This window comes from Pinus tabuliformis, chromosome 7, assembly GCF_031772625.1.
Source record: "Pinus tabuliformis cultivar Carrire ecotype Pingquan chromosome 7, CPIR1, whole genome shotgun sequence".
NCBI classification, from domain to species: domain Eukaryota; kingdom Viridiplantae; phylum Streptophyta; class Pinopsida; order Pinales; family Pinaceae; genus Pinus; species Pinus tabuliformis.
Window position 1 is genome coordinate 1065451606 of NC_142293.1, and position 24411 is coordinate 1065476016.

Genomic DNA, 24411 nt, shown 5'->3' on the forward strand with positions numbered 1-24411 from the left:
AGACTCTGAGTTTGTATGGTCAAAAAGTTGTCAAGAGGCCTTAGACATCCTAAAGGATAAGTTAACCACTGCACCGATTCTCTGAGGCCCAAATTGGGCCCTCGCCTTTCATAGTCATGTTGATTCCCCACACAAAGCCATAGGAGCAGCCCTAGGTCAGATAGATGAAACATTGCCTTGTGCTATCTATTTTATTAGTAAGAATTTATCAAAGGCTGAACTAAATTATATAGTGACCAAAAAGGAACTCCAGTCTGTTGTGAATTCATTAAACAAATTCAGGCATTATATTACAGGCTATCAAACATTTGTGCATACTGACCATGTTGCAATCAAATATTTAATGAACAAACTAGATGTGAATGCTCGAATTATAAGATGGTTACTTTTATTATAGCAGTTTGATCTAACCATTGTTGATAAGCCTAGTAAGGAAAATGTTGTTGCAGACTTTTTGTCTAGAGTAAATTTTCCTGCAGGTGAAGAAGGAATGGTGGATGACTAGTTACTGAATGAGCACTTATTTGCTATTTCAATTCTCTCTCCATGGTTTGCTGATATAGCAAACTATGTGGTATCAACATAGTTCCTACGAAACTTGTCCTCCAAAGAAAAGAGCAAGATAGTCAGGAAAAGTGCCCCCTTCACCTGAATTGGGGGCAATCTCTACAAACTTGTCCCAAATTTAATCTTGACAAGGTGTGTCAGGGAGGAGGAAGTCTTTGACATCCTTCTGACCTGTCATGATGGGCCTTGTGGAGGTCACTTTTTAGCAAAGAGGATAGCATTCAAAGTGTTACAAGCAGGCTATTATTGGCCCACTATTCATCATGATGTGAAAAAATACACTAGTCAATGTGATTGGTTCCAAAGGATGGGAAGGGCTACTCCAAGAGATGAAATGCCTCTGCAGCCTCAAGTGACTTTCAAGCCATTTGACATGTGGGGCATGGAATTCATTAGGGCTATTGACCCTCCTTCAAAGCAAAAATAGTACATTATTGTGGGCACTAATTATTTGACTAAGTGGACTAAAACCAAGGCAATTAAGGAAGCAACAGAAGGGAAGGTGGTTGATTTCCTAAGGGAGAATGTATTCTACAAATTTGGGTACCCTAGAGAGCTAGTCACAGACCAAGGCAACCAGTTTACCTCCAACATGATTGAAGAATTAATCAACCATCACAAGATCAAGCATAGAACCTCCACTCCCTATAATCCACAAGTTAATGGGAAAGTGGAGGTGACCAACAGAGCACTGGAGGACATCTTGACCAAAGTGGTAAGCAACAGCAGGAAGGATTGGGCAGAAAGACTAGTTGAGGCCACCTGGGCCTAAAATACCACATGGAAGACCACCACTAGATTCACACCCTATGAGCTGGTCTATGGGTAAAAGGCCTTAATTTCCATTGAATTTGAGTATAACACATTAAGGATGGCCACCCAACTAGATCTGGATCTCAGTAGTGCATAGAAAGAGAGATTGTTCCAGTTGAATAGTTTGGATGAATTGAGAGAGGCCCTCCTACATACAGAGGTAGTTCAACTTCGAAGGAAGATTTGGCATGATAAAAATATCAAGGAGAAGCAATTTCAGGAAGGCGATTGGGCATTTCTATATGATTCTAGGTATAAAGACTTCAAGGGAAAGTTAAGGACAAGATGGCTAGGACCTTATGTTATGGAAAGATGCCATGATAATGGTTCAATGCAAATTAGAACCATAGATGAAGAAGTCATTCCTTTGCTTGTTAATGGACACCGATTGAAAATTTACAAGAGAGCTTTATCAAAACAAGAGTTCTTTAATGATATCAATAAAACAGTGATGATAGTGGAGCAAGTTCTGGCTCCTCCCTCATCAAATCACTGAGAAAGAGAAAATGAAGAAGGACTCAGGTAAAAACCTCCATGAGGCACCTAAGTCCCATTATTGGGTCAAAAATCTATTGAGGCGGCTCAATGGTGTCAAAATAAAACAAAAAGGAAGAGAAAAAAAGAGAATAAGAAAGATCCCTAGGTGAAAACCTTTCTTGAGGTGCCTTGGGCAAACAGTTAAGGTGAAAACCTCTCAGAGGCAGCCTAGTTGTTTTTCAAAAAAAAAAAAATCATGAAATTTCCATTTGCAGGTCAGCAATAAGGACGTTCAAGACGCAAAGGAGGATCACAAAGACAACCCTGTCACTCACATATTTATTTTTCCATTCATTACCATGATTCCTCCATCATTTTTGTCGGTTTCTTTCACTCCATTGCTTCAATTTTGTAAAAGCCTCGTGTTTTCTACAAGATCCCTTGTATTCCTATAGGATCCCCTAAAAACCTATAGGATGATCCTGTAGGAATTATAGTGACCCAGAAATTCTATAGGAAGCAGTCCTAAGGAAAATGAATGACTTTCTAGGCCACTAAAATTCACCTTCTTCCTCATCAATCACCACACCTTGTCCACCATCATCATCCCTACACTCACCATTTAAAAGAAAAAAAAATCAGTTTCAAGAGTAATTTTTTTAGTCTTCAAAAAAAGGGAAACAGAGAGGAATAAAGAGCATCACCTGAATATTCCTTGCTCTCCACACTCCCATTCCTTCTTTCCATCCATGTCACCATCCTCACAACCCCGGCAAGAAGAATGATTAAAGAGTTCTGAGGGAGAAGCAGCAATAGGACACCTTGTAGGAAATCCTGTAGCAGCCTATCCCATAGAATACCAATCATACCAGCAACAAGCCTTTAGCGTGATGATATAGGAGCTCCAAAGCAGCAGCATCATATCTTCAACCATGGGTACCTACACAAACAAAGAAGCCATTAGCAGACAGCAAGATGAGGAAGAAGAAAAGCATGCAGTAAATACACACAACAACACCTCTGGTCTTCAACAACTACAACATAGCATTGGAACCACAGGTAAGTATCCCACTTGCTCTCTCATATGCATCACGTAGTCAAAAAAATGTAAGGATTACAAGGTAGTTGGTTTATAATTGAAAAGGTATCCAGTTAACTTGGCCACCTTTGTTCAGTCAACACATACACAATCGGGTGTCCTCTCACACGTGGTTATAGTCAACTCAAAGACAGAGAAGGAGTAGGAAAAAAGTGGCAAAAACTATGGATCCATAAGGTGGGAGCTAATTACAAGGAGTGTGGAACGTTGAGGTTGTATTGGGGACCAACGGTCCAAAAATAGAAACGTACCCTTGCTTCCAGCACACCACCTCACCGCGAATCACCATAAGAGGAAATAAAACATCATTCCCATGCATTCATGCATTTCACTTCCTTGAAACTCACTCACTCAGGTCACTCTCATACCCAAGCAACCCACTAGAAGGAAAACTCCATCATTTTACTACACAGGAATTCCTACAAGATTGCACAAAAATTCCTACAGGATCATGCACAGGAATTCCTACAGGATACATAGAGACTGTCTGCAAGATTGGCAGAGAAGATTTCAGAAGGGATATCACGGGAGTTAGCCACTTCAAACAATTTGAAGAGGTAGGCTCTGTAATTACATCCCTCTTTACAAGTAATTGAACCAGAAATCCCCTAAGTTTGAGTGAATTTAGCAACTGTGTAAGGGAATTACATACACAGTCATTTTTGTTTTGGTTTTTCATTTGAAAATTGTTTTAACCCTCTCATCTCCTCAAGCTTCACCAAAAAGATGACAGGAGGGTTTAATAGGAGGGATACCACCAACAAAGTGAGAATCCAACAACACCCCCAAGTGCTTGAAATCTTCACAAGACATAATTGGATGGGGTTTTTCGAAAAATTTAGAGGGTATGATGATGAGGTGGCTCAAGAATTTTCTCTCTCCCTCACTCCACTCACCAAAATCCGTGACATTGTTGTAATAAGGGGCCTCTCTATAGATCTCACCCTTGAGCTCATCAGCAGAGTCACCACACTTCCCCTATGAATACCATGGAGGAAAGAAGACAAAGGAGATAGCCAGGTTGCCAAAAGAAAATTCTTTTTAGAAGGTGAGGAACCCACTGAGGACAAAAATGGAGTAAGGATGGAAAGTTTTCTATATCCATGGAATGAGGTAAGCTACCAACTGATCAAGTACATTTCATGTGAGGGTTGGTATAGTGTGGTCTATGGCTATCATTTTAGGATCCTTGAACAATTTATATTTGGAGCAGAAACACCCCCTCACCAAATGCTCAACATACCATACTTCCTGCTTCAATCACTCATAGACTAAAGCATCAAAGTGAAGGAGAGAAATTCCCAATAGTTATCTCACCATGCGTTAATTAGGATCCTTATAGAATATTCCCTCCAAAACCTTAGAACTCCTACAACATGGTCAGTTTTCAAAGACATACCAGCAGAGGATGACATCAAAGCTCTCACTTATGATGTTAGTCCTATTGTCAGTGAAGATTAAGTAAAGAAGCAAGAGGAAGATACAGAAGGAGATGTGGATGAGGTGGATGGAGAAGGAGATGACACAAAGGAACATGATGAAGATAAAGAAGAAGAGGGAGAAGAGAAGGAGCATGAGGAAGAAATAGAGGAGGATGTTAAGGAGGAAACTGATAGAGATGATGAACATCTACAAGAAGAAGAAGATAGGAATGACATAGAGGAAGAAGGAAATGGAAATGAGGGGACAGAAAACAAGGAGGAGTCACATAGGGTGTCTCTGGAAGCTGCTGAGAGAGAGATAGCAGCTGCCCTCACTGCGCTTAGCACCCCAATCAGGAAAAAAGGAAAAAGGCAGAGGCAGACCCCATTATATTTCAGGACAAGAAAAAGCACAAGAATAAGACAATGGAAACCCCAAACATCAACCAAAATTCCTATTGTGATTGAAGATTCCCCTACACAAAAGAGAAAATGCCTTCCCCGAAGTCCCTTATCACTTATGTGAGGAGGCCTACTACTAGATCAACTTCCTCCAAGGGAAAGGCAATCGTACAGGATACACAGCAAAATATACAAGAAGCAAAAACAGTCCTATAGGATACTTTGTTGAATCTACAACAGGCACAAAAATTGGAGAGGAAGGTAGGGGAGCAGAAATAAACTAAAGAAGAGGACCCATATACAAAAGAACCTAGCCCCCAACCTAACCTAGACTCCTATTACCAGTTTATTGAAGGAGGTAGGGTCATACCTCAAAACTTTTACATCCCACTATTCTTCGAGCTTGAGAAGGAGAGGGCCAGAACTCACCGATGGATGCAAATTGCCAAATCAAAGGGGGTGGAAGACATTGGGCACATGGAAGAGAAACTCAAGGAGATGGGCAAAGAGCTAAGTGGATTGAGGGCAAGAGAAGTTATAATGAGAAATCAACTAGAGACATAACATGCATGGTTGGGGGGACAACTGCAGGAAAGAGAGAATCAGTTGGCATGTATGGCTAGTCTCTCTTTGGAAGCAATCCAGTGTAGGATGCTAGATAAATCCTATGCTCACTACCTCAAAGAACAATGGTTGCAGTGTCAGATTAAGACCCTAGCACAGAGAGGCACCATGCCATTTCAGGACTAGGGCAGTTTATTGATCTTTTTTAGCAAAGTACACTAGAATATAGGGCCAAAATGGCTGAGTTTTATTTTCACAACATGGCCCTCATAGACATGAATGTATGGGACCCTAATTCCAATCTAGGAGACATATAATTAATGTCTTTGGCATCATGGATGAGCTATGAGGAGTCAAGGGCTGCAAAGATGAAAAGGATATTAGTAAGAGAGAAAATTGAACCTCTTCTGATCATAGTTGAATAATCAAATCCCATGGCCCTCATCATCACCCATAATTTGATTGCAAATGGTCCCCAAAACCTAGATATATTGCTACCCAAGAGCAAGAAATTTCACATTTTGAGGACATGTTCAGGTTGCTAGGAGATGATATTATATGTTATCACAAAACCAGACCCTGATAGGCTACTGATCAGGAAGACTTTGAGTAACTATTTCAAACCAATATTTTGGCTAAGGCTTAGCCTCCTCAACCTGAGAGGGATTTCTCCTTAGCATGGAAAATTTTAGGGGCGAATGTTCGCCCTTAGGCGAAATTAAGGGGTTGTAAATTTTTAGTGGGAAAATATTTTGTATTATAGTACATTTTTACAAATCGCCTCAAATAGCCCACCTTATTTTAAGGGAGAGGGTAAAAAAGGTAAATTTAGCCCTTGAAATTAGGAGTTACAACCTTCCATTCGCCCTAATTTTCAAGAATAGGTTTTATTTAATTGAATCCTATGGGCCAAATACCATATTTATAAAAGAGGTATGGTATTAATAAAAATATAAATAAATGAGAGGTATGGTAAATAAATAAAACTTTTTTTATATTTACTCCATAAGTCACTTTATATAAATGCAAGGGTGTAAACAAATAAAAATATAAATAAAGTGGAGGTATAGTAAATAAATAAAATCTCTTTTTATACTTACTCAAAAGGTATGGTAAATAAAAAAAAATGTAAATAAACTAGACATATGGTAAATAAATAAAACCTCTTTTTATATTTAGTCCATAACCCTCTTTCTATTTATGAAGGCTCAAAAAAGAGGTTTTATTTAAGTGAATCCTATGTGCCAAATACCATATTTGTAAAAGAGGTATGGTAAATTAATAAAAATATAAATAAACAAGAAGTATGGTAAACAAATAAAACTTTTTTTATATTTACTCCATAAGTCACCTTATGTTTATGAACACTCAAAAAATGCGTTATATTTAGGTGAAACCTATGGGAAAAATACTATGGGCCAAATACCATGGGCTAGATTATTATTAATACCATGCAAAAAACATTATTAACTCTAATACTAGTATTAATAAAAATAAAAATGGCACATGGTATTGACCTATGGTATTCACGTGGAATGTAGCCTATTTAAATAGGGGAATTAAACCAGGATAGATCCATCTTTACTCTGGATCTACTAAGTCCCAAGAGGGATCAAATATCGTGATATGCAAACTAGCATAGAGTGAAAAAATATTTGATCCCTCTCGGGGTTTGGTGGATCAAGAGTAAAAATGGATGTTGTAATTTAATGTATTTTAAACATTTTAACTTGGTTAAAATAAAAAATAAAATAAAAATCAATTATTAATTTTATTAATTTTTATAAATTACTAATAGTAATTTTTAAGCTCCAGGTTTGTGATAACCCATGGTATTGACTCATGGTAATACCATGGTATTCATGTGAGAATAGACTATTTAAAGGGGAAATTCTATCATTTTAGATCAATCTTAATTCTGGGTCTACCAAGTGCTCAGAGGGATAAATAGATTTCATCCTCCTAAGAGTGGTAGATGTGGAGTTAAGATGGAAATAGGTTGGTTTTTATGATAATGAAGATATTAAATAGACTTAGAAAATTATATTGTAAAAACATCTTAAGGTGAATGGTTAAAGCTACATTTAGTCACTTCACAAAATTTAGTAAAAAATACCAATATCTCCATTAATATTTGTTTTTAATCTTTTCTAATTTAACAAAAAAATTTCAAAACAATGAAACCTTATCACTTTTTCCGCATCACCCTCGCAGAAGATTCCTCACCACTTTTCAAACATTCTCAATATGATATCTTCATGAAAAGGTTTAGGTACTAATGTTGGATTAGTTGTTTGAAAAATAAGTTGGTTTGTACAACCTTTCATCTTCTGTGATATTCTTAGCTAGTCCTAATGATCTGTAGGGGTTGGAGCCACTACACCATATTTTCCTAAAAGGTGGAGATTGTTCACCAAAAAGGAAATTAATCTACATGTTACAATGCTCTTAAAAAATGCGTGACATATGAGAGTAGTGAATTATGCTAATAAGCAATTTATATGGGGAGAGACGTAATTAAATTTTATTATTTAATTGAATATCTCCAATTAAAATAATAATAAATCTACATTTATATATTCATATATTGATTGGAAGGATTCTCACAATGGTCACTTCTTTCATTTAGATCCCCTTCAAGCCTTTGGGATACCTAATACTTTCTTATATAATATAGTTAGGGCTTGCTACTTGTTGGCGTGTTGGGGTAAACAAACTTGATGTGTTTTTTTTTATCTCGTAGTTGGAGTCTATGGAATAAGAAAGAAATTTGATAACTTCAAAAAAATGGTAGCTTGACAAAAGTTGTAGAGAAAAGATTAATCTCTCCTACCTTGACAGAACTTGTTGTCAATATCAACACCTACAAGAACTTTGTTGTGGAATATTATCAAAACTAATAGAAGCATATGAAAGAGTGTATTGTAAGAACCTTGACAAACACGGCCACTGAAACTTGGAACATTGTTTGTAGGAAGAGAAAATTATGTTTCTTTTTTCCAAACATGTATGTTGTCAATATCAACACCTACAAGAACTTTGTTGTGGAATATTATCAAAACTAATAGAAGCATATGAAAGAGTGTATTGTAAGAACCTTGACAAACACGACCACTGAAACTTGGAACATTGTTTGTAGGAAGAGAAAATTATGTTTCTTTTTTCCAAACATGTATGTTAGTATATTACAATTTAATGAATATGTTTTCTTATTATCATATATGGTTTCATACTTTAACAAAACATTCGCCAAGACTTCACAATGTTTTTTTATTCAATAAAAGATTTGCCAAAATCCTACAAGATTTTATAATTCAGTGAAAGGTTCTCCATCACTGTACAAGATAATATAATCTAGTGAGAGATTCTCCAAAAAATTATATATACTTATTATATTATTGATAAAATCGCCTCCCATTTTTCCTATTTATCATGGGGATTAGCCCATTTATTATACATATAAATTTAGGGTGGTTCTTAAAATTTTCCCTGCTCACTAGGTTAAAGATCTTAATTTCAAGATTAGATGGATACCTCTATGGAAGAATCAAACAAAAATGTATAAATTGTTGAAATACCAATCAAAAAACATCTATTGGGCTATGGAGTCAAAGTATGTTTCAGTACAACAGCAAGATCAACTTAACATGGAAGTCAGGGCATAAAGAGTCTTAATATATCAGCAAAACAGAGACATAATGCAAGGAACACAGTTTATAAACACATGAAGGAAGTTAGAGAATTATCAATGAATTCTAAGTAACATGTGTTTATACCACTGCAAGTAAGTAAATGAAGAAAGCCATGAGAAAATAAAACATTAAAAACCCTCTCTGAATCCTGAGTATTGAAGCCAATATCTCTGTATTAACATGAAAACATACAGTCTCATACAATAACACAGTGTGCTTGTTTCTTTTGAAAATTGCCAACCCTGAGGAATTCCACCTCTTGTATTTTATAGAGTTATCATTACAATCTCTAATTCCCTGATCCAACTTGAGGGGAATTATAATTTCCTAGCTTGACAACTATTCATACCTAAAACATGCTATTAATTACAAGTAACAGTTAACTAACTGTCTTAGAGTCCTAATACAATTAGGAGTACAACTCCTTATTATGATAACAACAACCTAATATAGGAATTAAACTTGATGCTTGATAGCTGCTCCTCCTTAACTTCAACCTTGGTAATGTCCATAACCCTCCTGCTAGCCTTTAATAACTTCTCCTTTATTGGCCCTGAAAACTAGGAATATGTCCCTTGCACTATAGTCTTGGTCTTCAATGATGTTCCTCGAATCTTCTGATGACAAAACTAGCCCCTTTAACCATGTAACATATGTTAAGTTAACCATAGAACCCTACAATTTCTCTTGTGTAAAAACGTAAACTCCTTTAAGGTGCATGAAGAAAGTCAATCTAGATGTGCTACAAAACTAACTGTTGTTTTTGTAGCGCGGAACTTTGCTTTTACATATATCCTTTATCCTTTGAGTTTTTCCTTGCTTGAGCTTTAAAATTTCATAAGTGACCTCCTCACATTCTCTAGCAGCCTCATTCTCCAAAAAATAACCACTTCTTTCCTTTCATAATTGATTAAAACATCAAAATTGCACCTACAGTAGTTTCGTAGCGCGCTACGAAACTGCCGTGTGAATCAATTTACATAGTTTTCTTCCAAAAAATTTCATTCTAAGGATTCTTTATAGCTGTTCCATTATGTAAATATTCCATATATACTTAACATCCCCCATCCTTGAAACATCTTCAAAAAGTAATGTCTTTGTTTCAACTAAAATAGTTAGGGTTTCATCACTTACTGCCCTATTCATTTGTGCTGAGGCTGACCTCCAGACTTGCTCAATTGAATTTCAAGGTCTTCAATTTGTCTTTTCATCCTCCTGATATTAGTTCTTAGTCTACCATTGATCCATCTTACATACCTTGCCTCCTTAATTGCAGGGTGCCATTTCAAACTTGAAATTCTTAAACCACCTTTCTTGACCTCTAGGAATTTCTATCACTAAAGATATAATTTCAGGAGAAATTTGTAATTCTAAAACTCCAACCTTTTTATGTGAACCTGTGAAATTTAGAGCAAATTCCTTGGTCACTTGGTTATGTCCTCCCTGTAGTTTCTCACAGAACCTCTAGCAACCTGCATTTTTGAAGGCTTCTTCAACTGATTTATCTTTCATGAGAGAATCTAAGCCTTCAAGTTCCGTTCTCAGACATCGACCTGACCTCTGATTTCTTCTTTCTTCTGAAATTTTTCCTTTGAAATCCCTGTAGACAGAAAACCAAGAAAACTGCCTTTCTTAACTGAGGAACTGCCTCTCTTTAACCTTTGAAAGAATTTTGGTTCCTGCTCACCCTGGGCTTGTTCACTCAGACTAAGAATAGTACCAAGTTTCTCTTGCACGAATATGACCAAGATCAACTAACCTTTTTTGAAATTTAAAATGACTAATGACAAATGACCCCTAACGAATCTAATGATGGATATGAATGGTTGCAAGTGAGAGGAAAGGTTCATGGACTAACACCTGATGATGAAAATTTAACAGTTTCTCGTGGATTTGACAGCTAGACAAGATAGATCACCGATCCCCAATTTCGTAGTGCACGTAGTGTAATTTGAGGGCTTTGCACTACGAAAACGACTAGACAGTTTCGTAGCGCATTCAAATTTTTGAAATGACCAGACACATAAAACATTAAACATGATATGGGATCCATAAGGGGCCAGAAAATGTTGATGGACTTTATCTAGTGATGGAAATGAGACTCTAATGCTATAACTAAAACTCTTAAAAACATAAAAATGACTTGACCATGTCTAACAAAAAAAACTTAGGAACCATGCGGGTTGTCCAAAATTTTAAAAACTTTTATAGTGATAACATTATACATGCTTGCCTGACGAGATAGAACACACTGCCATATAGCTTAAAGATAAGAGAGTATCACTCTCCTCAAAGGTTGAGGGAGGCACTCAATAAGACACCTATGTATAAGCAATCTATGAAAAGGTTGAAGGTCAATTGGTGTTGCTATCCCAAATTGCCCTATTTTCTACCCCATTTCCATCAATATCAACCTCTGTTTTATCTTAAAAAAAGACCCTTCTTTCCTGCACTAATACAAGATGGTTACCCTTTTCCTGCACATGCTCATATTTTATATTAAGATAATTACAACACTTTATTAATCTTTTATATCGATTTCGTGCCTATTTACATATTTCTTGTAACTCATATTGATTTCCTAGAGTAATCATGGAACTTAGTGTTAGTGATGAATGAGTTGACTAGTGTAGGTAGATTCATGCACTGCCATTGTCCGATATTTCCGAGAAACAATCTTCCACGAGGACAGATCTCGATCTTCGACTCTAAGTCTAACTGCAGATTAACTAAAGCAAGATAATAGGTGGAGCACATTCAGGGATTTTTTTCCAAAGATAGGTTATGGCCAAGTGAAGTTCATGTGTATTATAACCACTAGCCAAAGTTGTAATTTCAGTTTTCTAAGTTTTTTCGACCGAGAGGCCTGAACAAGAATTATCTGTAATTAGTGTAAACGGCCTAGAGCCAAAAGCATATATATGATGTAGATCATATATCGGAAGCTAGCGAACCATCAACTATCATTTTGGTTTATGTAATCTGGTTATCACTTCCTTCTGGGACGGGACTGCTCTGTAATGTAATTTGTCAATCGAGTAATACAAGGAACCCTTATGATTTGTATGCACAACATTTAAATTCTTCTTTGATGCGTGTCTTTGAAGTGTTGATCTCTTTTGTTCCTTAGAAGGGGAACGAGCCCGTTGGCTAGGGCCCAGCCAACTCAGCTCATTTACCCCTCTCACTTTCGTTATTCAAAAACACTATGTGGTTATTTCTTTTGCAGCTGTGTGACGTAATAGTTTAATAACTAATATTTAAGTTTTGAATCAAAATATCCTCTGTAGCCTATGTGTGAAACGGATCCATGGTTTGAAGAGTAGTTGTGTTTATTTTTCTTATGAAATATCTTTTTCGCATTTCCTTTACTCTTGTTCTCTCTTTTAATTCATTTTCGAACAGATTGTGCAAGCAACTCCTTCCTACACTAGTGCAAGCTATTACCTACACCTTGGTTTAGTCATTCATTGTAGCAAACATTTAATCACTTACCTGCATTTTACTTTCAGTTATTTCACAAGCGAATGAATCATTAATTGAGTAATTGTTTTTGGTATTAAAAGTTCATCTGTAAAAGATCTAGAAGCAGTTATGTCGAATTACCACATTATACTTGCAAAGAATATCATCATTGTGGGTAAAGTACCAACGTTGATTAACACATGCAAAGTACTTAGGCTATGTTTGATTCTTTCAAAGTTCTTTCCTTTCACGAATTTTATTTCCTCTGCAAAGTTTAATGAGTTGAAGAATTTCCTTTCACAAATAGTTTACTTTAGAATTTCATTTACAGTTGCAATTCTTTTCCAGCACATCTTTCAGCTTTCGAAAGTAATTTTGGAACTGAGTAAAGGAAACTTTGTTTCAGTGCGAGAGTGAGTCTCTTAACACAAAAAGAGAGTGCTCTAAGCCCTGAAGCTTAGAGCACATTCACTTAGACATAAGTCTTCAGTAAGGAAGGTCAAATATACTCTTACACAAGAATACTGTACCTGCACTAGTGCAAGCAGATTGCAACAGTGCAAGGACAGGTTGTTTGTGTGAGAGGAAGATCAGAATGAAGACAAAATTTCGAAAGGGCCCACTTGTCAGACTATTTACCATCCATCTAAAGATTGTTTCCATTGTGTGGGATTTCTTTACTTGATTTACTTGCAAATTGTCTTTTACATTCCAGCACTAGAGTTGCCTTGGTGTTAATTGCCTTTCCAATTATTTTCTATCTGATTCTGCAAAGCATTTCCTTTGAGAAGTAGGATTAGAAATAGGAAAAGTTCATACCATTTTTTGCATTGCCTGTGCTTCTTCTCTAAGTTTACGAAACCCTCGAGTTGACAATTAAGTGTTGAGGAGTTTTCTCAAGCGCAATTCTTGCACCCAACATTTTGGCACAGTTGCTGGGGAGGCAATTTGAATTGGTAAGAATTTTCCATTTTTGCAATAGGAGTAAGTCTACTATTATGTTTTTCTGTAGTGTGCTTCTATTGTTTGAAGGAATTTGTAGGTGTCAATTTTTTTTTAACTTGCATCTTTTATTTGAATTCCATTTTTTCATTTTTTGAAAGGAATGCCTAAAAGAGGTAGGGGTACGAAGCCCACTAGGGGCCAAAGGAACACTGACAAATCTGAAACCAAAACTCATATTGTGCCTTCTTTTTCAGGTAGAAAGTCCAAACAAACTCAAACTCATCACGTAGGAACAATCCACCTAGGCTCTGGTAGCAACGGTTCAGGTGTGACACAACACATAAAGGGGAAGAAGGAGACTGTTAGAATCCATAGTCAGCCTTGTCAGCCTGTTAAGAGTGGTTCATGTGGAAGAACAACAATGGAAGATATGGAAGACCATGCAGAAGGAAGTGGTGATAATCAGGTAAATTAGGAACAATCTACTTTTGGATTCCCGGTTGTGAATCCTAACATACAAGTGCAAATGAAAAATATTTCACCATCAGCTCTTCCTTATTTCTATGGTAAGGTACATGAAGATCCAGACTCTTTCCTATTTTAGTTTGATATTTTGTGTAGAAGTTATGATTACTCATCTGATGGCCAAAAGTTAAAGTTGTTTCCTGCAACGCTCAAGGACGTAGCACTTCGCTAGTTCATGGGACTAGGAGGAAGCACTATAAATTATTGGGAGAAAATGGAGTGCTTTTATCAAAATATCAGGAATATTGTAAAACTAGGGATATTCAAGATGAAATCTTCACTACTGTGAAAAATGATTATGAGATGCTAGAGGACTACTTGGAGAGATTCTTGTACATCCTCCAAAGGTCAAAGCACAAATTTGATCTAAGTACTATAAGAACTTGTTCTTACATGGGCTTAGTGATGATGCTAGGAAAAATTTAAATCTGTTGGGACAAGGGGATATTGCTCAAAAACCTTTTGATCAAATCTATGACTTATGTAGGAAATTCTCAAGGAACCAATATAGATCTAGTAAAGGAATTTGGAATAAAAACAAGAAAACCGAATCTAATGATGTTATGATTATCAAACTAGAAAACAAAATGGATAATATGAAAATTGAAATAATGAATATTCTTAGTAAACATATAGTTTGAAATTTTGGCAAAAACTTGTAGAAGAGCAAGACATATTATCTATTTTCTGTCCTAAATGTAGAAGAAGACATCTTTTAAGAGAATGTCCTCTAGATATTAAAGAAAATAATAAATGTGCAATTTGTGCAGATAACCATGCTACAGAAAAAATGCCCCTCCATACCTGGGCTAAAAGTTGTACTCGAATGGGGACAACCTGAAGCTGAATCATTGCATGCTATGGGAGCACAAAGGAATTGGCCTCAAGTAAGTTCAGGTATGGTTCCTGAACCTCCACCACATTTTTTTCGTTACAATGCACACTCATATTCATATCCTAACACTGGTCACTCTCAGCATTTGCAACATGGGAATCAATATCAATATGGACAACCCTCCCAATCTTGGCAACAAGGATGGAGAGGGCCAAACCATTCACATCATTCACATAATTCCTATCATGCACCTATGCAATCATATACTCCTACATATGCACTGTACCCAATGAATCAACCATCATTACCTCAGTTGATCAACCTATGCCACCATTCCCTTTACCTCCACCATTTCAACCTTCTCAGCTACCTGCTCAACCTTTACCCAACCCCAATAATAAATCGATTCAAATGATCCATTCTATGACCCCTCTTTCTTCATCCATATTTCAGACTATGCCAGTTGGAGTTAATGATCTCCAATTGAGATCAGGGAAAGTGGTAACTTCAGAAAATCAAAAATAGCCCATGGTGATTATCGATGAGAAAGGAGAGGAGGAAACTGCTGACCATTCTGAAAAAGATGACACCATTTGTCCTATCCCTATATGTTCTGAGCCCTTGCCATCTTCTCCCAACCGACCTCCTTATCCAGAGAGGTCAGTTGTTGAGAAGAAAGACCCCATTCCCCCAATCTATTAAAGAGATCCCCATTTGTACAAAAATCATTAAGGAACTCTCTCAAGAAGCCAGGAAGAAAAAGATTGGAACCCCAAACCATTCAATTTGTTGGTGGAGCAGCTAAGTTGATGACGGGATGTATGCACATGGAAAAATATACTGATCCTGAAAACCCTATTGTCTCTGTTCATATAGGTTATGTCCTTGTCTCCAATGTAATTATAGACCTAGGGGTAGCCATTAATGTTATGACCAAGAAAACCATGGATTAACTTGGATTGGTCCATATTCGTCCTACTCCCACTATGCTTGAATTAGCAGATAGATCTAAAATCAAGCTGGAAGGAGTATTTGATGATGTGATCATTTCCCTAGATTCTTGGGAATATCCAATAGATTTCATTGTGCTTCAGCCAAAGAATCTTGTGGGAGGGCATCCCTTGATCTTGGGGTGACCATGTCTTGCTACGGCCTATGCTTATATCAGATTTCATTCTAGTGATATGTATATTTCACATGGAGATTCCAGAAAGAAAGTCACCTTATATCCACCTACTAGATCTATTCAGGAGCTCCGAGACACTTTATGGTTAGACTACATTAGTGATGAGGAGACCCAACATGTTTCCTTGATACATCAAAATGTTGATCCCTCATAGGAGGGTGAGATTCAAGACTTCCTAAACAATCTAGACACCATGCCCAATTTCAAATCATTGAGTCAGATTTTCAGTCTAGATTTTCAAGAAGGATATGACTCTCTACCTCCATCATCACCATATCTAGGGACACTTTTGTGTGCTCCTAAGCCTGACACTACTCTTGTTGAGATTATTCCAGGTAAATCCTTGTATATCAATTCAGACTTGGATCCTTCTGAATGAGAGCATCTTGTGAATTTGTTGCGAAACCATCTTGATTCCTTTGCATGGGGTTATGAAGATATGAAAGGGATCCCTCCTGAATCTTTTACACACCATATCTATATTCAAGATGGAGCCCGACCTGTCTAACAACCCCAAAGGTGAATGAACCCAGCACTAAGAGATATTGTAAAAAAAGAATTGAAAAAACTCTTAGATGTTGATTTCATCTACCCCATTTCTAACAACCAGTGGGTCTCTCCATTAGTGTTAGTCCCAAAGAAAGATTGGAGATGGTGCATTTGTATTGATTACATAGAATTGAGTAAAGCCACTCTTAAATATTACTTCCCCCTTCCTTTCAACAATCAGGTATGTTACACTAAAATTTGTCACCATGACTATTTGCAGTCAGTATGGCTCCATCAATAACCATACTATCCTCCTTGGCAAGTCTTATACCTCTGCTCCTCATGTCAAACTCCAAAAAAGAGAGAAAGCCTTTAAAAAACAATATAACTTTGGTTCCGCACTTTCTCTTACTCTTACCTGCGGGCACGCACCTCAAGTACATAATACCTGCATACTTGTACGCTCTGTCTGTAAAGGGGTGGGTGCGTACCCCTGTAAAAGTCAAAAGGCGCAAGTTTTACTTCAAAAAACTTACTTGCGGTCGATTCTAGAGAATTCTAGAAGATGGTTTGACGTGGATTGAGCACCTCCAGATGGTTCATGCATCCCAAGGAAAGAGGAACTTATCCCATGAAGAGGGGAGCTATCCCTTTGAAAGAGGGGCTTATCCCATTGATGGTGGACCTGTTTAACTTCCTCCAAAGCATTATAAATACAGGCATTAGGCCAGAGGCAAGGGAGGTTGAAAGCTGAACATTCCTAAGGGTAGATGCTGCTGAAATTAGGACTCCCTTATAGAGCTTGAGAGGAGAGATCACATTCCTTTCTTAGCTTCATTTGGAAGTGGGTGAGCTGATCAAAGTAGAGGAGAACTCTTGCTAGACCCTGGGAGGGACCTGCACAACACCAAGGCATTGGTTGTAAGGTTTCTTTTGTTTCCAATTAATACAATTAAGTTCATTTTCTCAACAAGTTGTTATATATAATTTGTTTCATAAACGCCTTGGTCTTTATGATGAATATGTTTTATTATATGAGTTATTCAGGTGCTATGTAATCGTTTGCTTGTTTGTGTATGCAGGCTTCAAGGAGAGGAGCTCATCTGGATCAAAGAGGCTTGGCCACTACAAACAGCGTTGGACTAAATGTAAGCCTTAAACACCTGGTTGCTTTTATTTTAAATGCATATTTAGGGAAAGATAGTGCTTGATTGTTTTGTTTGTCACTAGAAAAGCCTTAGTTTCTAGGGAGGTCGGTTTTGTCCGCAAAATTGACTCTTTCCGCATGACAAAATGGCGACCATACTGGGGAGCTTGATTGTTTTCTTTGTCTATACTTTGACCTGAGAAACTGTATTTTTCTGTTTCTGTTTTTGACTTGATGATTGTGGGATTGGGTGAATTTAGTTAATTTTGAGTTAGTTTTCATTTTTCATAATTTTGGGAGAGGTACTCACCCTCTGAGTTAAGCACAGTGCATACTAGTACGCACTTTTGCTTTGTGCACAGAGCGTAGACGCACCTGTGTAAACAGGTTGCTTGTGTACCCTGTCAAAAATTTGAAAAATTTTAAATTTTTCTCTTTTTTACCAGTTTAGAATTTGTTTATAGGTTTTAGCCATTGCCCAGACCTGCTTGTTCCCTGTCAAAAACTTTCCTTGGTTAATTTCATTGGCATTCCTACTCTAAGCTTTTATCAATTGGGTGTTTTGAGTCTCTTTTTGAGAAATTCTTGATTTGTTTTCCTTTGGTCATTACTTGGAGGTTTCTCTCAGTCTTTTCACAATTTTGCATCTTTTTGCTTTTGTTTTTGCAAAAAAAATTTCCCTTTTGTATGAGTGTAATCACCTTTGAGTGTTTTTATTTTTGATCTTTGGAACTCTCACCCAATTTTCTCGACTTGCACTTGATTGGTTCTTAGATTACATTAGAATTATCTTGTGTTTGAGAATTCTCTTGCATAGATCACATTTGCATAATTAGGATTCTCATTTTCAGAATATGAATGAAAAATGTGCATAGATTACATTTGCATACTTTTCAAGTGAATTGTGCATAGATTACAATTGCATAGTTTACATTCTAAAAAATCAATCGTAGATTTAGATCAGTTTTCTTTGATTTGAATTTACACAAAAATAAAAATAAAAAACTATTTTGGAATTGATTTGCATTAGTTTTTCTTGATGAAATTAGTGCATTAGAGAATTTGTTATATTTTCTCTTAGTGATCAATTTTTTTTTTTGCATTGTTGGAAGTGAATGGAAACTCTCTCCTTACTTTAGTTAGGATTCATCGAATTGAAAGGATTACATTATCATATTCGATTGCATTCAGTTTTGAGTCGGGTCATAACACCATTGGTTTCGTATCCATTTACCCCTTTGAGTAATAACAACCTAAATAACACAACGCTTAATTAAAATTCATCTAGTAATTTTTACATTTCTAGGGCTCTGATACACCAACATAGCTTAGGCTAGTGTCTTGGAGTAGGAGAGTAATTAACTCTCCAAGACAGTAAAAACAAAAAATTAGCTGTATCTTGTGGTAGGGAAGAAATCCAATTGTTGCATTTATGCTCTGGGAAAGCTCCTCTTAAAGGAGAAGCACGAGATCGTGTCCGAACCAGTGTGGGAATCAATCCTTCCTCATTGGGAACGACGCCAGATATTCACGTATTAAAAATGGTAAACCTCGGATTAACCATTGTCGAGGAGCCTGGGGTCACTTGTTGGTAAACCTTGGATTATGTCAAGGAGCCTTCAAGGGGATTGAGCTTGCTACTCTGCCCTTGCGTGCGTATCGGATCGTAGACTGTTCCCCCAGGTGTATTTTTCTCAGTTGGTATCCTTAGTGACCATATTCTTTAGGATTCTTCCTAAGGTGACAGTGGTGGGAAGATCCCACTGTACCTGGAGCAGACGTCGGCTAGACTCACTTGGATTTTCTGGGGGGTTCACTTCACTCGAGACGGTTAAAGTGGAGGAACTTGGTCTAGTCTATTCATTAAGCAGGTTGCCGGGGTAACTGTTCCAACCGCCATTTCTGTATTGAACTCTGTGAGGTTGGATTTCATCACCAACTAGTGTTTTCGGTACGGAAAGTTATTGTTTGTGTGTGGTTTGACTCCTAGATTTGATAGTGCATGTTAATTTGTTTTTTTTTACTTTTAGAGACCATAGGTGTGAATTGTGAATTTTAATTGTTAGGTGTGAATTGTGAATTGTTAATTTTAGTTTTAAATTGTTAATAAAATTCACTGAAGTTGAATATAATGGCAATTGTCCCAGAATTTACCAACCTAGGAACCCCTCTTAACGAGGATCCTAGTACTTTTCCTTTCTTTAGAAATGTTGGTCCTCCTTATATGGCTACTTTGTCATTACCTGGATTTACAATAGGTTTACCGATATGGTTATTTTCAACTTCGTTGGACCCAAATATTCCAATTGTTCCACCTCAACCGAATGCTTCACCTCAACAGATTTCACCATCTCAACATCACCAACCTTCTGTTGGCCCTTTACCTTCTTCGCCTAATTTTTCTTCCTCCATTTCTTCCTCTTCGCTTGGTAAAAGCCTCGATGCTAGTAACCACGTGGCTAAGAAAAAGAAGAAAGGGAAGAAGAAGAAGAAGAAGCAAGATAAGAAAGAAGTCAACCAACCAACCACGACTGTAAGTGTTAGTTGTGTTGAGGAAAACTCCGACATGCATTGTAAACCAAAATACCCTTGCAGGCTTTGTAAAGGTGACCACTTCCTTGTCAATTGTCCTAGTATTCCAAAGGTCTTGGAAGTATGGTCAGAAAAATCTCATCAACTTTCCATTGATCCATCAACCAGTGATAGTCAGGTTCCTGGGAAAAAGGGTAAAGTTAGGTTTCCTTGTAAGTTATGCAAAGGGAATCATCAAACTCACATTTGCCCTCACATGGATGAAGCCTCGAAATTGTTGGAAAACCTTACTGTTCCACAACAAGAATTTCCAACTGGTTACCGTAAACTTTCTCCCAACCTATCGTCAACTGACGGAGTGATTGATCTAATTTCAAGTACAGTCGATCACACTCTTCCATTAGAGAGTGAAACTCATGTCACTCAGGTTGATGATCCATTAGTTGATCAAGTGGTCGATTCAATTTCACATTCGGTCGATCCCGCTTTCCCTATAGAGAGTGAACTTCATACTGCTCAGGTTCTTTTTGTTACATCAGACTCTTCTACGTCGGGGGGCATTTCATCTGTTTCTACAGAACCCCCTCCAAGTACTGAGGTCTTTTCCTTTGATTGGAATAGACTGACAGAACCTCGTCTTCCTTCCTCCATCCCTTTCCAAATCATTGTCAAGGCTGGTGGTAGGGACATACATCGTACTCAGGTAGATGAAGGTGCTTCTGTTAGTATTTTATCCTCAACTGTTTGGAAAGCTTTGGGTTCCCCTCAGCTTGCGCCTATTACGCAGAATCTGAAAGCTTTTAACAGAACCATTAGTGAACCTTTAGGGATCCTTCCTAAGTTTTCTATTACCTTGGAAGGTAAAACTGTCTGTATTGATCTTATGGTAGTTCGAGGTCCCTTGGATTTCAATTTACTCCTTGGGCGAGACTATGTTTATGCAATGAAAGTTGTCGTATCGACACTCTTTCGTGTGATGTCTTTCCCTCACAATGGCAGTATTGTGACTATAGACCAGCTTTCGTTCCCTAGCCTTGTTTCGACTACCAATAATATGACACCCCTAAATGTTCCTGATTCTAAAGTGGTATCTACCCTACCACGGGTTAATTATGTGGCAACTGGTCCCATGCTTTCAGTTAACGATGTAAGTGAGCCTCTCACTGTTTGCTCATCTTCCTTTGATTTAGATCCGGTAATTGACATGGAAAACTCTATGGGATTACTTGAACACGATGTTCTTATCCCTTTTGAGTCCCTTGACATGTGTTCCTTCCAGAGAACTATTCTTCCTTCTGATGAAGACCTTTTGGAAGCCATGATCAAGGTGTGTCGGTTGACATGTCTTTCTTCCAGTTGGAAGCCATGATCAGTGTTTGCGAGGATAGTTTTGTTCCTGTGTCAACCTCGTTAAAAAATGAAACAGGTGTTCGCGAGGATAGTTCCTTTTCCTGTGCCAACCTCGTTAAAAAATGAAATAGGTGTTCACGAGGATAGTTTTTTCCTGTATCAACCTCGTTAAAAAATGAAACAGGCTGCCATGAGGACAGTTTTGTTCCTATGTCAACCTCGTTAAAAAATGAAATAGGGTTTACTGAGGATAGTTCTTTTCCTGTGTCAACCTTGTTAAAAAATGAATCAGTTTGTCATAGGAAAGTTCCTGTTACTAAGTCAACCTCGTTAAAAAAATGAATCAGGTATGAGGATAGTTCTTTTCTTGTGTCAACCTCCTTAAAAAATGAAACAACTCCCTTTTCAAATTAAATCTTGAAAGTAAACCTTCATTCCATCCACTTGGTTGAATGCAATGAAGCTTGGGGGGCATGTACCTCACTTTGCATCATTATGCTGGGGGCATGCGAACTTCTGGAGCATAGTTCCTTGTCTTGTGTCAAGCTCGTTAAAAAATGAAACAAGGAGTCTTGAGCATAGTTCCTTGTCTTGTGTCAAGCTCTTTAAAAAATGAAACAAGGGTAGGTTATATAGGTAGATTGTAGAGAGTAGACTAGAGCATAATTCCTTGTCTTGTGTCAAGCTCGTTAAAAAATGAATCAAGGATTTTTTGAGCATAGTTCCTTGTCTTGTGTCAAGCTCGTTAAAAAATGAAACAAGGAGTTTTGAGCATAGTTCCTTGTCTTGTGTCAAGCTCGTTAAAAAATGAAACAAGGAGTCATGAGCATAGTTCCTTATCTTGTGTCAAGCTCGTTAAAAAATGAAACAAGGAGTCTTGAGCATAGTTCCTTGTCTTGTGTCAAGCTCGTTAAAAAATGAAACAAAGGTAGGTTAAGTAGGTAGATTGTAGAGAGTAGAAGCGAGGATAGTTTTGTTCCTGTGTCAACCTCGTTAAAAAATGAGACAGGGTGTTAGAGGATTTCCTGTTATTGAGTCAACCTCATTAAAAAATGAATCAGGTAGGTTGTAGGTTATATAGGTAGATTGTAGAGAGTAGTCATGAGCATAGTTCCTTATCTTGTGTCAAGCTCGTTTAAAAAATGAAACAAGGGTTTTGAGGATAGTTCTTTTCCTGTGTCAACCTCACTAAAAATGAAACAACTCCCACAAGTATTTCCAAAATTTCGAAAGTAAACCTTCATTTCATCCACCTGGTTGAATGAAATGAAGCTTGGGGGGCATGTACCTTGATTTGCATCATTATGCTGGGGGCATGTGAACTTATAACAAGCATAGTTTTTGTTTCAAGCTTGCGTAAACATGAAACTGAATCTGAGCATAGTTATTTTACTATGTCAAGCTCGTTAAAAAATGAAACAAATCCTCCTCTACTTGAGTCGAGAGTTTGACAAGATCTCATAACTGTTAAGTTGTATATTTAGGTTAGTTATTTCAATTTTTTGCGTAATTTTCTTACAGTTTTAGGTCGAGTCTTTCAAATGATCTCGTAACTGAACCTTCATTCCATCCAGCTAATAATTATTTGAATGAAATAAAGCTGGGGGGCATGCGCTCTAGCAGTTATGCTTAGGGGGCATCAAGCACAGTTTTCTCTCCGTTTCAAGCTTGTGTAAAAATGAAACTACTTTGAAGCATAGTTTTTATCTGTTTCAAGCTTTTGTAAAAATGAAACCTATCTCAAGTCAATTTCAGTTATTTTCAAGACTCGTTAAACTCATGAAAATCCCGAGATTATTTTGCTATCTTTCATTCTCGTAAAACAAATGAAAATGCCGAGTTCTTTCCGTCTTTTCTTACTCGTAAATAAAATTGAAAGTCGGCCATATGAGTACATTTTTATCATTTTTTCAAACTCATTAAAACTTACGAAAAAGTGAAAACCATGAGTACATTTTTATCATTTTTTCAAACTCGTTAAAACTTACGAAAAAGTGAAACCTTGGAGTTCTCTTTTAAGCCCTTTTCAGACTCCTAAAACATGAAAATATTGCCGAGTTTTTCTTTTTAAACTCATTAAAATGGAACTAAAAAGACGGTCCACTTACAGCTCTTTTCCGACCGTAAAAAACATGAAAAGATTTTCGGATTTTTGTCGTTTCAAATTCGATATTGGATATAAAACGACGTGTCGTTGATCACTTTTTTACTTTTTTGGGTCAATGACACTAATAACGAAAAGTACTCCTTGGTCGTAAAAGATCAAGCGGTTCTCTCAAGTATTATTTTATACTTTTTCGGGCTTGGGAGACACAAATTTACAAAAAAGGTCAACCCTGGAGTCTTCTTAAGTTTTTTAGACTCTCTAAAATTGAAAAACACCGAGTTTCTCCTATACTGGACTCGTTAAAATTTCACACTAAAGGACCTGTTAAATTACAAACAGGAATGAACCACTCCTTCTTAGGGTTCGAATCTAAACTAAGTTGGACTCATCTGAAGGATGAGCTTATAATCAAGCAAATGTTATCCTCCTCAAGTTTGTAAAAAATAAAGAGGTACTTGCCAAAAATGGTGGGGGAAAAGAGAGGAAAATGAGTCTGTTTGTCATACTTTGTAACCACTCTTGAACACGACACTTTTATTCACCTGGGTTGGGAAATCCTTTGCCTAACAGTTGATCGAACCACATTGAAAGTCTTCAGCCGGTTTCTGGGTATTAACTTTGGGTCAATTGTCACCAAGCCATCTGTTGTGTCGTTATGTGTTCAAGAGGTCACTGCCAATAAGCCTTTCATCTGCAAAATATCTGTCATCCATCTTGACCGTCCCTGAGTCAGTCCTTGCAACTAAATTTCTTCAACTTGATCTATGATTTCGTGTTGTGGGCTTGCCTACAACG